This window comes from Nothoprocta perdicaria, unplaced genomic scaffold (genome assembly GCF_003342845.1).
Source record: "Nothoprocta perdicaria isolate Ctin4 unplaced genomic scaffold, notPer1 scaffold_5, whole genome shotgun sequence".
Lineage (NCBI taxonomy): Eukaryota > Metazoa > Chordata > Aves > Tinamiformes > Tinamidae > Nothoprocta > Nothoprocta perdicaria.
Window position 1 is genome coordinate 7,427,468 of NW_020455754.1, and position 13,117 is coordinate 7,440,584.

General features: G+C 40.9%; 1 long non-coding RNA gene across 1 annotated transcript; it reads right to left on the minus strand.

The window, feature by feature from the left end:
- Positions 1–683: 683 nt before the first annotated feature.
- LOC112954529 lies at positions 684–5,911 on the minus strand. Its single transcript, XR_003250745.1, has 3 exons — positions 5,678–5,911; positions 4,680–4,744; positions 684–721 (listed from the first exon to the last, which is right to left on the minus strand). It is a non-coding gene; the product is annotated as an uncharacterized LOC112954529 (long non-coding RNA).
- Between the last annotated feature and the right edge of the window lie 7,206 nt (positions 5,912–13,117).

Sequence of the window (13,117 nt, forward strand, 5' to 3'; positions counted from 1 at the left end):
CCATGAAATAATCTCAAAAGCTCTAAGCATGATCATGTCCTCTATGTATAAACACATTTGTGCCAAGATCTCCTTCCAATCTCAGGGAGAATGTGTGGGAAACCAAGGCACAGAGAGATTAAATGACTTGCCCAAGGTCACAGAGGAAGAATATTGCAGGAATAGAAGTTAAACTGAGATTTCCCAAGTCCCTAATGCCCTGAGTCAAATATACAAATGGATAATCAGCACATTCTGCAACCTGCTGATGTGTTTAAAAATCTGTACCTATTTTTTTATCCCCTTAAAATGCTTATGCCATTCATTGTTAAGCTCTGGAAATGCTCCATACTAAAGCTATCAAATCTGTCATCTCTTCAGCATGGTAAAACCAGCCTCCTCACTCTCCTCTCCATCAGGCACAGGGTGGGATGGGAGACGGAACGAACAGGGAGTCATTCTGTCAACACGCTGAACGACATATTACGTTCGTTAGGCCATATGGCATTCTGAAATGTCCCTAATGAACRTTAGGCAGAACTTAAAACTGGATAACATATTAAGGATGAGAATCTCTGTAATCACACCCACTTGTCTCTGCGGCTCCCTGGTGGCACACTAAGGCTTTTCCGTGCTGACAGTTGTGCCTTCTCCATGCATAGAGACCGCTGAAAAATTCATTGCGTGACAAAGTGGACACAKGACCCAACGTTGGCTGGCTTGGTCTCACTCTCTCAACAACCTAGAACAACAGGGTTTTATTATTTGATAAGCTGCARTTGTATTATGCAAGAAGATGGCAGTTTATTGGAGTGAGATCCATTATAAATGACACGGAAGCATTTTTTTCCCCTACAAAAAATCTTGCAGCCCAAATGCAGGGAATAAATCATGCAGTCCCCGGGGAGGAGGATTGCCTCAAACAATCAGGCTCCTCGGACTGGCAGTCAGAAACGGTTAGCACAGGAGCTGCACCGCTGTGCGCCTGCTCCAGAGAGAGTATTCCCCCTTGCTTGGGGGAAAGAGGGGCTGCACCAGAYGGCAATTAATTAGAAATGGAGTGCTGAAAAGCTGATTGAAGATCTGTTGAGTGGATGATATCTTACTGATTTGACCGATTTAGTGTTTGGGTTTTTTTAAAAAAATATGTTTTTATGCTTTTCAACGTAGCTGCATTGTTGAACTACCTGGGACAGTAAAGGCACAGTCCACTTTCTCAGAAAGGACCTGAACTGACATTAATTAATAGCCATCACAGCTGGAAACTTCTCAAATTGTGTTTCAAATTCCAAGCCAAGACAGGGATTTGAACCCAGCATTTCTGTACCTCAAGTGGATTCATGCATTTGCTGCCCTTTCAACAACTGACACATGGCATCTGCTGAGCATCTTCCTGCTGAAGGTCTCACACATTAGGGCTGTGTAGGGCACCTCTGCTTGCAAGCCCTCATGTGGTAAATCTCTAGGTTAGGTAGTTGTAGAATTAAAAAAGGACTTTGTGTATACTTGACCTGTGGTGGCAGTTTAGGTGATGAGGGAGTCCTGAATGCATCCCAAATGGAAATGGAGAATCACAGCTCCATGACCACAAATGCACGTGATGTGAGAATACATTTTGCAATGATTGAAGCTACTGGAAAAGGTTGATTTTTTTATTTTAACTTTTGAGAAAGCCATGTCCATTGCTAATCACTTCTAATTTCCTTCACTTAGAATTGTGACTGACCACCATTTCCGTGATGTCCATCTTCATTCTACTGATTTAATCACAAGTGGCTGAGCTTCCATCTGTTCAAACTGGATAATGACAGAAGTCTGTGATATAAACTCCCTTCCTACTCCTCCCCCAACCCCCAGAAATTATTCCTATAAATGGCTCAGTGCTTCAGAAGAGGAAACATTTGTCTTCATAAGTAGTTATTTTTGTTTTAACATAAATTAATGGAAAAACCAGGAAGACTCACTATTCTCTAGAGTATGCTTGCCAGCRTTGGAATAAAGTATTAACTCATTGCCCTGAACTGTAGGTAAATCATTATTTTTGAGTCTCAATAGTTCATTAAAAGATTGCTTTTAAATTTTTTTTTTATCTCTTGTTCCTTTCCAGAGTAGAGATTGTCATTTTTGGAATACTTTGTCCCCTTGACAGAGAAACAAAACTACCGACAAATTAAAAAAAAATTTCACTACAGTGCAGTTATATTGCACAGAATGTGGTTCCAAATGCAAAYACCATCATTCCTCTTTACGATTTACTGCCAGGTTGGTTGTTTTGTTTTTCTTAAGGTGCTTTAGGACACTTTTGTAGGGATAATTACTCAGTGCCATGTTAAGCTTTCATCCAATCATGTTTGTAGGCTTTTAAGCTTGGTTTATCAWCCTGGTTATTGCACTACATTGATCCATGCAAGCCAAGTACACTGCTACAGTATTGCTCTTTCTCAATTCCCTGAAGCCTCACATTTTAAAAGCATTTGCTCTGGCCTCTAGGAAGTAATGGATTTGTAATAGTCTGAGTACAAACGCATACAATCATTTAATAAGTGAATAACTATAMGGACAGTTCATTCAGTCGGTGGGTGTTGGAGGTATATCCTGGCTTGATATATCCAGAATAGACTCAAGCAGGAGAAAGAGCTGCAACCACAGAGAGTTTATGCAGTAAATATTTGCCTTTTCTTCAAYTGTGAATTCTTCTCAAATGAATACTGATGTCTTTGGCAAAATTATTTGCTAAATGAAATTATTCCTCCCATTTTTAAAGCAAAACAAACAGCATCTTCAGGTCTGCAGAATAACTTTATGTTCAATCCTAAGAGCTCCTCAGCTGGGCTGCTGCACTGGGGCTGTASTACTGGTCCTTTTTCTTTCTGTGTTACTTCTCTGGACAAGAAGAACTTGTCTCTRCTTTGCTGCAGTCTCTCCCTTCTACCTTAGCCATCTACAACCCGTTCAGGTCCCTCTCTGTATCTAAATGAGGCGTTGAAATCAGGAGGCAAATCAGCTAAGGCTACCAAGATCTCTACTAGGGTGTTTCAGGATCATGACACCCTGCTCACTTCAGGACTGTACAGGGGAGGTGGGCTCCTTCGGGGCCTCGTGTAGTGGCTGTTCAAGCTGAGCAGCAGTGACTGAGGGAGGTGAGAGCAGTGGCCCAATCCAGTTGCCACAGTTCACCCAACAAAGAAAGGTCCACAGCTTCAGGAAGCAGGCACCCCTAGGCACCAAGGGACTCCTGAAAATAYGGGCTGATTTGGGCCATTCAAGCAAGAAAAACTCTTTTCCTTTCTGCTACAGTRTCCAAGAGACAGACCTGACAAAGATTCTGCTCCATAATCAGAAAAATGTGGTAGAGAGGAGAAGAAAAGTAATCCAGGGAATAGAACACAAATCTGCATATGGCACCAAGGAATCTGGGGGGCAAGAGATAACTCTCAGACATACCAAACAGCAGATGTTTGGCCATGCTTCAGTTTATGCTAGTTTGGAAATCTCATTCAAGGATTTAGATTTGGCTGCAATGCTCGAGTCAAAGGAATGCTTTCCAGATTACTTCCTCACAAAGCCAGGAAAACATGAAGCTTAGCTGAGCTCAGAGATGGTCTTGGTCTTTGAAAATGGCAGCAGTGGATTCTACTTATGGCAAATTCAGTACTTTGGGTCTTGCCCCAACCTAATTTCCATATAGGCAACTCCATGACTTTAAGAAAATGGCACTAACAACCTGTGATGGAACAACCCCCAACATCACAGGATATTAGCCTCAGAGAGAGAGAGAGAGAGAGAGAGAGAGAGAGAGAGAGAGAGAGAGAGAGAGAGAGAGACCATGATTTTTCCTTCTTTACAGAGTCTTCAGACTGTCTACTTTCCTCAAACTATTAAAAAAAGAAAAAACTTCTTCCAAGTAGAATAGGCAAGTGTCCAAACTGAATGCTTCCTCATTCAAATTTCCCCAGAGCAAAGGAATCCTGAGACTCCTCCTTGACAAGAAATCTAGTGCCCTGAGTAGTATGAATTCTTCTGTGTGTCTTGGTTTGAGATCCAACTGAAATATGTTCAGTGCAATAGCACTAAACTTCAAGGATTAGCTCTCAGTTAGCAGTGAGGCATTATGATCTTTGGTCAATTCATTCGTAAMATCATTGCATCTGAAGTAAGACTAGAGTGAACCATAATTACTTATGGYAATATTTGGTCAAAACGAGAATCATTTGTACTTTTTTTTTTTTTTCCTCCTTTTGTGGTAGAACTTGCACTATGGTAGAAGAGATAAAAGGAGGAAGTGAGAGGAAGAGAAAAAGAGGACATGAGGGAGGAAAGGATTTTAATATATATTTTGATTGAAAAATCTTCTAGAGAAAAGTAGTGAAAAAATGCTTTATAGTAGTTCATGAAAGAGCAGCAGCTGTCTCAGGTATCACATCTCTTAGGGATAACCAARTGTTTTCTTCTCTGTCTCCTAATGAATTGATTTTTTCCTGTAATTGTTTGGTCAGCCAGTCTTCAACACTGTCAAGGTTTATATTAAAATGTAAGGGAAGAAGTGCTGCTAAGCTCCCTCAGGATTTGATGAAAAYTTAGTTTGAGCCACATACTTTGTGAAAAGCTTTAGTCTTTAAAAAAAAATTCATGCTTACAGTATCTGTAATTTCTTCACTATAAACTGTTTAGACTTCTAGATTTAGAAGGAGGATTCGTACCTGATACATACTACAGAGGGTCTCCCTGCAGCCAGTCCTTCCTTCTTGATCTTCATGTTTAGTAGCTGGAAAGAGAAAAATAAATTTTGTCACGGAAGCTAAATCAGAGAGGGAATTATGATCATCCAGAAGGGGGGATGTTGCCTGTGCAAGAGCTGTGCTTCCTCATCCCTTAACACTTATTTGCAGCTCCCTGCTATCCAATAATCATTGTCCTGGACCTTTTCCAAGAGCACTTGGCTGTGTGCGAAATTCAGAAAGACATTGGGGACAGCACAGGCTCCTGACCGGATGAATATCACTCATCACATCATGACTCTAGCAAAAATACTGAATATTGAATTCATTTTTTTCTAAAAAATCCTCTGCAACATTGGATTGAGGTTTGCCATTCCATTGAACCTTCCTAGGGGGGAAACTGGTTTGCAAGAATTTGGAAGAAAGAATTCATAAAAGATGAAAGAAAAGATATATGCATTTAAGTCCTGATTTCACAAAGCTTACAGGAGGACTTAAACATATTAACAGTCTTATCCTGAATAGGAAACTTGTTCTTGAAACCTTCATGGTAACATTTATACAGCTGTTTTTTATCTTCATGATTGCAAGGCAAAGAAAGGGAGGTCAGGTAGAGGGAACGCTGGGACACAGCATTTTTTGGAGAAAATATAAATAAATTATATAGTCCTGTACAATTAAAAACTGTTATTGCTAAATAATAAATAAATACTAAATAATACATTATTTTTTAAAAAAGGTTAACAGCTGATTTCTGTAGGGAAGCCATGAATTAAACATCATGCAAAACAATTAAACTCTAGGAAATAGGATTTCTGATATGGTGGTCAACAATTAAAAATGAATGTGTTACTGCACTCCAGGGAAAAGCARGAAGCTGTCATGCATTCATGCTATGGGGGACAAAGCTCCCACATGTCTCCAGCTGGAAAGCTCTGCAAATAGAAAACAAATATGCAGTAAGTGGCAGGGAGACTTACTCTCAGATGCTGCTACACAAAAGATGTTKGCTGCAGTTGTTATTTCTGAAGGGGAGAAACCACTGAGACACACAGTCCTCCCAGCAGCAACCTTCTACACTCTCCACTTGCACTTCCTTGCAAATACAGGTCCTAGCAGCATGGGCATCTTTATAGGCAGATCCTGATTCCAATCCACCAGCTGTGACTGGTTGTCCAAAAAACAGTTACTGGGAGAGTACCGAAACCACAGCTGCCCTTCATATACAGCACCTGTAGCAGGAAGACTGGGATAATTGCCATGGGGCAGGGTTAGCTAAACACCTGTAAGAGATTAGGTATTTCCTTGCACCTGTCTCTGGGCAAAAAATTCAAAACTCAGCATAAAATGCTGCTCTAACCTGACCCTACAGTTTCTGAACTGGTTTGCACACAGTTATCTCCTTTATTTCCTTTGTGCTGTGCATCTCCAGAAAGATATGCTTCAGCACCACGTGTACAAARCTAAATACCACACAACTTTTTAAGCCAAAGCAAAATATCTTCTGATCATTAATATTTTCCTCATTTCATTTCTGCTGTAAGAGCCCTGGGGAGATGCTCTGTTCATGGATTCACTTTGGAACCAACTGCCACCTGAACGTGTTGTCCACTGCCTACACCTGAGCAGTGTGAAGAGGCAGTGAGGATTATCGGTTGCCTCCTCATGCTCATTGCTTGGGGAATAGTGTGAATTGTTTGCTATGGCCAATGAGCATTTGAACAGATGGTAAATATCTCAGTTTCTGCCAACAAGAGCCAAGAGATGCCACTGAAATCCATTTAGAACGTGGGGAGGAAAAAAAAAAAAAAGAAAAGAAAAAACTAAAACCTAGCTGAGAATTTACCTAGGTTTATTGCAGGTGAAATCTGACAGCTAATAAGTAGTTTCAAAGTGGTTTTACTGAATTGTTCATTAGAAAACTTATCTCTGCTTCCCATGCTGATAGGAAGAATCCCAGACGGGCACTTTTCTTCACTGATAAATAGTTTCTAGTTATATCCTGAAAGGMGTTTGCTGTGTTTGTGGAGGCAAGCTGGAAAGAAACAGTGCATTTCTATCTGTTTTATATCAGCAATGCACACTATTACRGAGATTATTTTGGACCTGGCAGAGTTTTCCAGAGAAAAGCAATCAAGATATAAAAGCTCTCAATGGCCTGACTCACACAACTATTTCTTTCAGCTCAGGCAATCTCATTTCTTTTCTCTCACTACTCCTTCATGGAGCCTTCATGGCTGCAGAATACAGAACAATAATAGTGCAGTTGAAGACTGGACCAACATCGGTTTAAGCTTCAGATTATGAGTCCGATAGGGACAAACCAAAAGCAAGAAGCTCTGCACTATTTTTGTCTCCTTGTTTAGATTTCACTGTATCTTGGGTATGATGAAGAGAGCACTGGAGATCCCATATTTTGTGTCAGTAAATTAAATGAAGTAAATTAAGTGATCTTGGAGCATGCCAGCTGCATCACCCTGTGGTAATAGCTTGTGTGAGTTTGTACCCATGGATAAATACAAAACAACTTGTCTATTGGCCTATATCCTCTAACATGGACCAGGTAGCTTCCAGATTTTTTTTTTTTTTTTTATTCCAGCTTTCATTATTCTACCTACTAGCACAAGCTTCATTTCTTGATACATTAGGTTGAAGAAAAGATGCTCCTTGCTCTGTTGAGAGAATGTCTGACCAGATTTTGAGTCTGGACTTGTAGATTTTCACATCCATTTTCAGGACCAGATTTATTGTCTTGGCAGGGAGTAGGCATAATAATTTTGTATAATCATTTAGTATCCTGTTTTCTCCTGAAGTGAATCTGGCATCTCACACACTCATTCTATGCACCTCACAGCATCTAATGGCCAAGTTTTCCATTCATTGTGCAATTCTTAATTCATATTTCTTTATTGTACAGAACAGATATGCCTACCTCAACGCTACAAAWAAATCAGGTCTGGGATAGGGACAGGTCATTAGCATTTTCATCCCAAGCCTAAGTGGAACAGAAAAATAACTTCCCATGAGGCTGAAACTTGGGCAAGGAGTATTTTGTAGTGAAGTGAATCTGTGTGCAAGTCAGTTTGGGCAACCAGATCTCAAACAGGCTTGACTAGATAAAGCCACTTTCAGAACAATCTTCTTTCCATTTTTCTTTTGAAAGAAGGAGTGATCCTATAGTTTAAGTCAGACTGGAAAACTTCTAGTGTGACTGGAATTTAGGATGAGATTGTCATATGCATGAACTATGTAACAAGCATGTTTAGCCCGRATGGATGCAATGCAGATCAGGTGGACGTGGTGGGGTGTATAGAGCTCAAAGAGATCAGAAACCTTGTATGAATTAAAAAGATGGGTGACACAAGCAGTTAACACATGGTAGGAAGTGAGGGGCACGTGGTATATGTGTTTATTTCCTTAACATAAGCATTTGGAATTGTATCAAAGGGAGTTCAGTAAATAGCTCTTTCCCTGCAACTTGGTGCTCTTCACCAGACAAGCTGTGCTTTTCCCTCTGGCACTTTTGAACACTTTCCAGTGCTCCCTTCCGAGCTATTTCTAAATGCAGTGAGTTTACCTTTCCCCGCATAGCAGGATGAGATGGAGCAAAAGGCTGACCTCAGCTGTGCTTTTACACTTAGCCACAGTCTCAGAGGAGCACAGTGTGACTGTAATGTTTAGACCTTCCAACAAGACAAAATAAGAAAAAAAAAAAGCCCAACTTTTAAAATGCTTTTACCCTATCCCAAGTACTGGTGGTCAAGACTGCAGAATACCTCACTGTAACATCTGCCAGCAAGGCCAAAAATCTTCTCCTAGCTATCTCATTTTCAGATGAAATATCTCAGAAACATTTTAGAATTTACGTAAAAAGTATAAGTGATGAAAGTGCACATCTACACTCACATGAAGGGTGTCCATAAGGTGCCTGAGAGGACATGGTTAAAACAAGTCTTTCATTTTCAAACACAGCTATTTTCATGTACGGAAAACTTATCCCAAATGCCTGAAGGACAACAACTCATCTGCTGTATTTCCTTGAATCTGGACTTTGACCCTATTCATGTTGGGATTCCCAGCTTAATACAGGAATAAATATACATTCCTAAAGCTGTCACCTCTCTTGTTGTGAGATAAACTACCCAGCTGAGCTCGTGGTACCRAAGAAGACACTGTCATATTTATCATCTCTGCCCTCCAGGCCTTGCAGGTGCATACATACCACAGACACCAGCACAGCCCTGATCAGTGCAGGCTGAGTAAATACTTCGGAGACCTTTTAATACGACAGCTTTACATGAGTGTCTTGTAAAATTATTTAAAATTATTTACAAACAGAGGCACAAATGGGTGAAGGAAGGAAACATAGGAAACATGTTTCCTAACATAACTATGTTAGGAATGTCAGCTGTCCCTCCTCCTTTCTCTGTGCTCCCTAGAGATTTTTAAAGGTCAAGATAATGAGGATAATGATGAGATAATGAGGAACAATGATCATGTAGGAAAAACTARGGTCAAAAATAAAAATTTTGTTACCAACGAACTTGAAATTTTCTTCCATTTGCTTCATGKAGTACCGAACTTTCTGGGTTCCATGAGACTGAGTACTTTATGATTAACATTTGCTGTGATTGGTTGATCCTGTGTATAAAATAGAACAGAAAGCTCACCTTTAAGATCTATATTTTTAGCAAGTGACCCATATGGTACAAGCTGTTGCCCAATTTTTTTTTTTAAGATAATTTTTTATTTTATACAAAATGTTTCACTTTAATTGATAGGCAAAATTTCAAAGTGCTGGGCAACACTACTCTTCTCCTTTTCTGGTAAGAGAGAAATCTTGAAATCACAGAATGCATTTTCCTCTCTTCCTTGCCCCATACCCATTTTTTCTACATTTTAACATTTATTCCCTTTTCTCTGTTCTTCACAGTGGAAATCTTCTGATATATCAAAAATATTTTTTGAGTAAAATTTTATTTTCAATTGAAAAAAACCCTGCAGTCAGTGGCATTGATGATTAGGGTTTCTATTTCCATTATATTATTTCCATTCTATWTATAAATAAATAAATCTATCGAGCAACAGACTTTCTCTGTGTGTGATATTCCGAACAGATTTGAGGTGGCACTTTAACCAGGAACAGAACAACTCCAGCAAAGGGGATGTTCTGGTTTTGCTAACCACATCTGCTAATGCTGCATGGGCACAAGACGGGTGACACATGCCCTGTACCTCAAGGAGCTGCAGCGATGGGAGGCTCCAAGGCTCTACGCAGGAGCTGGCAGCAACCTCTGGGGGTTCATGGTGAAGTGGTGCTCACCTACAGCTGCATTAGCCTCTTATAGGCTATGGAGGCCATCCTGCCTCTCTGCCTTCGGTATGGAAGGATCCAGAGTGTCTGGCAACATCTGCCTCAGCACATCTTCATACAACATAAACAACATAGGGCATCTTAGAAAGGGCACCTKGGCAATGACCAAGGTAGGATAGACCCCATATAAGTCACTCCAACAGACATTTATCCAATGTGCAGATTCCCAGTGCTGGAGCCTCCCCAGTTCCTAACAACCCTATCACTTCCCGTCCAATCTCAGAAACAGGGAAAAGTGATGACTGCCTTGCTCCTCACAGCAGCTTCACATCACACCTCTCTGTCATGGAAGCTGTGACTAAACCATTCAGAAGCTGCATGTCTCTTAAAAGGCACATTTTGGCTGCACTTCCTCCAGCAGTTGTATCTGTGTTACCCAGTGGGTGTAGTGTTCTTCGGTCTGGCTTAGTCCTCTGTTTTGCTTTTCTTCCAAGCTACCAGCCCCAAACTGCAGCTGTAGTATCTGTTTGGACTGGAATGAATCAAAATCCGTGCGTCAGTGTGGGGGCAGAATTGCCTTTGCTCAGCAGGCAGCAATGCACTCCTCACTCATTCAAAGCTCTGCCTACAGCCAGCTCTAAATTTACTCTATTTTGTTTATATTGGAGTGGCTAGGCTGGTATTTTTTTCCTCCTCTATACTTAATCTACCTTTGTTTTTCTAATAATACCTTCTATCTTCATCTATTTATAGCTACTGCCCTTTCCTTCAGGTGTTGCTACTGCAAGTGATCTCAAATTGAGCCCAATTACTGTGGAGGTGCTGTGGGTAAGTCACTTATTTGTAGATTAAGTTTTAGATTTGAAGTACTATTGAGATAGATGGATTTTCTGTGTTGCTCCTGATCCGAGTCACACTGCAGTCCTGATGAGAGGGGAATGCAGCAAGGGAAGCAGTGTGGGGGTTTGCTAGCATTTCTTCCTGAAAGCCGTATAGAAGTGACTGATGGATGTTCTTTATTATCTTGGCAGGTGGTACTTAGCATAGGGAAATAGCACTGGACGTACTTGGGTCTTGCATGCTCCAATAGAAGAAAAAAAAAATGGTCAACAAACAGCACAGGGAGAAATCCCTTCCAAAGATGCTTTAATATGCTGTCCAGGTTTGCAAACACCATTTGCTTATTTCTCTTTTTTTTGCAACAACAAATCTCCTTGCGAGATGGTACAGTGATGTGACAGAACAAAGAGGCATCCTGCAACTTGGCAAGCAGCAGCATTGGCAAAGCTCAGTGAAGGAGGCGATTCTGCATCACACCAAGACATGCCACATGTTGGGAGCTGTGGATGGTGTGTCTCATCCACCGAGACACCATGGATGCCAATGTCTCAGTGCAGAAGATGAGAGCAAGGAAGGACAGGAGGAAGCCTCACACCTGCAGGTATTTACCTGCTAGGTAAAGCCAGATCCCCTCAGGGGGAGAGGAAATTGAACTTTATCTCACATACAAGGTAGAAGCTAGTTAATTCATATCTCCTTCTTCTGGTTTAGTACTTTATTTGTCTCAGAGCTTTAGAAAGCAGGAGTGGGAGGAACCTCACAAGGCCAATAACCTGCTAGTTACTCTTGCTAGAGAGGGCTAGCCAAAGTGAAGTGATAAGGTATTTGTTTAACCTAATCTTGAGAACCTCCAGAGTCACCTATTCAGCACTCTCTCCAAGCAATCAGTCTATCTGCTCTGCCTTTCTGGCAGTAACACACTTGTTTCTTTTTGATGTTTTTGTAATATCTAGATCCTGTTCCTTGACATTCCCAGATATTATTACCTATGAAGCCAGGACCTGGCCCTTATGTAGGAAGGAAAATCAGTTGCAAAGCTGAGTGAAGGAAGTGATTTTGAATCATCTGTTGAATTTCATCATGAAATATTTGGCATGAAATAAAGATATTTTTTGGCAGGCTGAATGTGGGCTATGTAGGCTTCTTGAAAAAAATAGTTTACATATAAAAATATTCTTAGTTATTGCATAGCAGCTTCATGTCTGCCAGGGTCAGTGAGAATGGATGAAACAACATCTCTCTGTATAGTTTTGGCGCAGAAAGCAGTACAAAGAGCCCAAAATTGCCATGTAGGAAAACTTAGGTTTTTGTTATTATGGGTGTTTGATTCTCTCTTGAAAAACAGTAACCAAAATAGTTCTTGCAGTGAGATTACCAAATTAGTTCTGTACCTAAAGGTACAGAATTAATACGTAAAGGTACCTATTAAATCAGTAGCCCTATACACTTCTTGTGGACACTAGAAAGAAAATGGTATGGGGAAAAAACAAAGGAGGAATAAAGATCGACCAAATTGGAAACACGGAGGAGGTCCCAGTTCACAGGGAACCCAGTGATGGACAGCGTTTAACAGAGAAAAAAAATATACAGAGACTTCAGAACAGCAGGAACATGTTGGGCTGTGAAACCTCTAGTGAGAAGCAGGAAACTGAACTCCAAGTTAGCTGGAGTCAGCAAGGAGCCCATTAAATAATTCTAGTGAGTGAGAGCAGGGGCTGAGAGGTGGGAAATAGAAGTCTTTAAGCCAACTTCAGAGAGCACAGAGCTCTTCTGACAGCGCTTATAAGAGAAGAGCAAAGGCAAGGGGGGAGTTTACATGGGTCCTGCTATGGTAACCATGAGAAGTAGCAGGTGATCCTACTAGTTAGGATATGATCACTGCAAATAATGCAGTAAATCACAGCAAATAATTATACTGATATTTTCTCAAGGTGCAAAGAGATGTCGAAAGATGGTCATTGGAATCAAGGACAAGCTTTTGGACTTGAACTGCCAGAGGATCCTTCATTCCTGCTTTTTCATGCACTCCCTCCCATGGGAGGAGGCACCCTGAGGACCCCACTTGGCCCCTCACTGGGCATGCTGGTGACAGAGGAGGGCTGCTCCACTGGAATAGAAGCTCTCCTTGGAGCCTTGCTTGCTCTGCTGGCAGCCATCGGGATGGACCTTTATGTCTTTCTCTCCCCTTCTTTCCCTGGCCTCTCTTCTCTTCCCTCTTCTAAGTTACTGTCAATCAGTTCCAGGCAGCATTTTGTTTTCATTTATA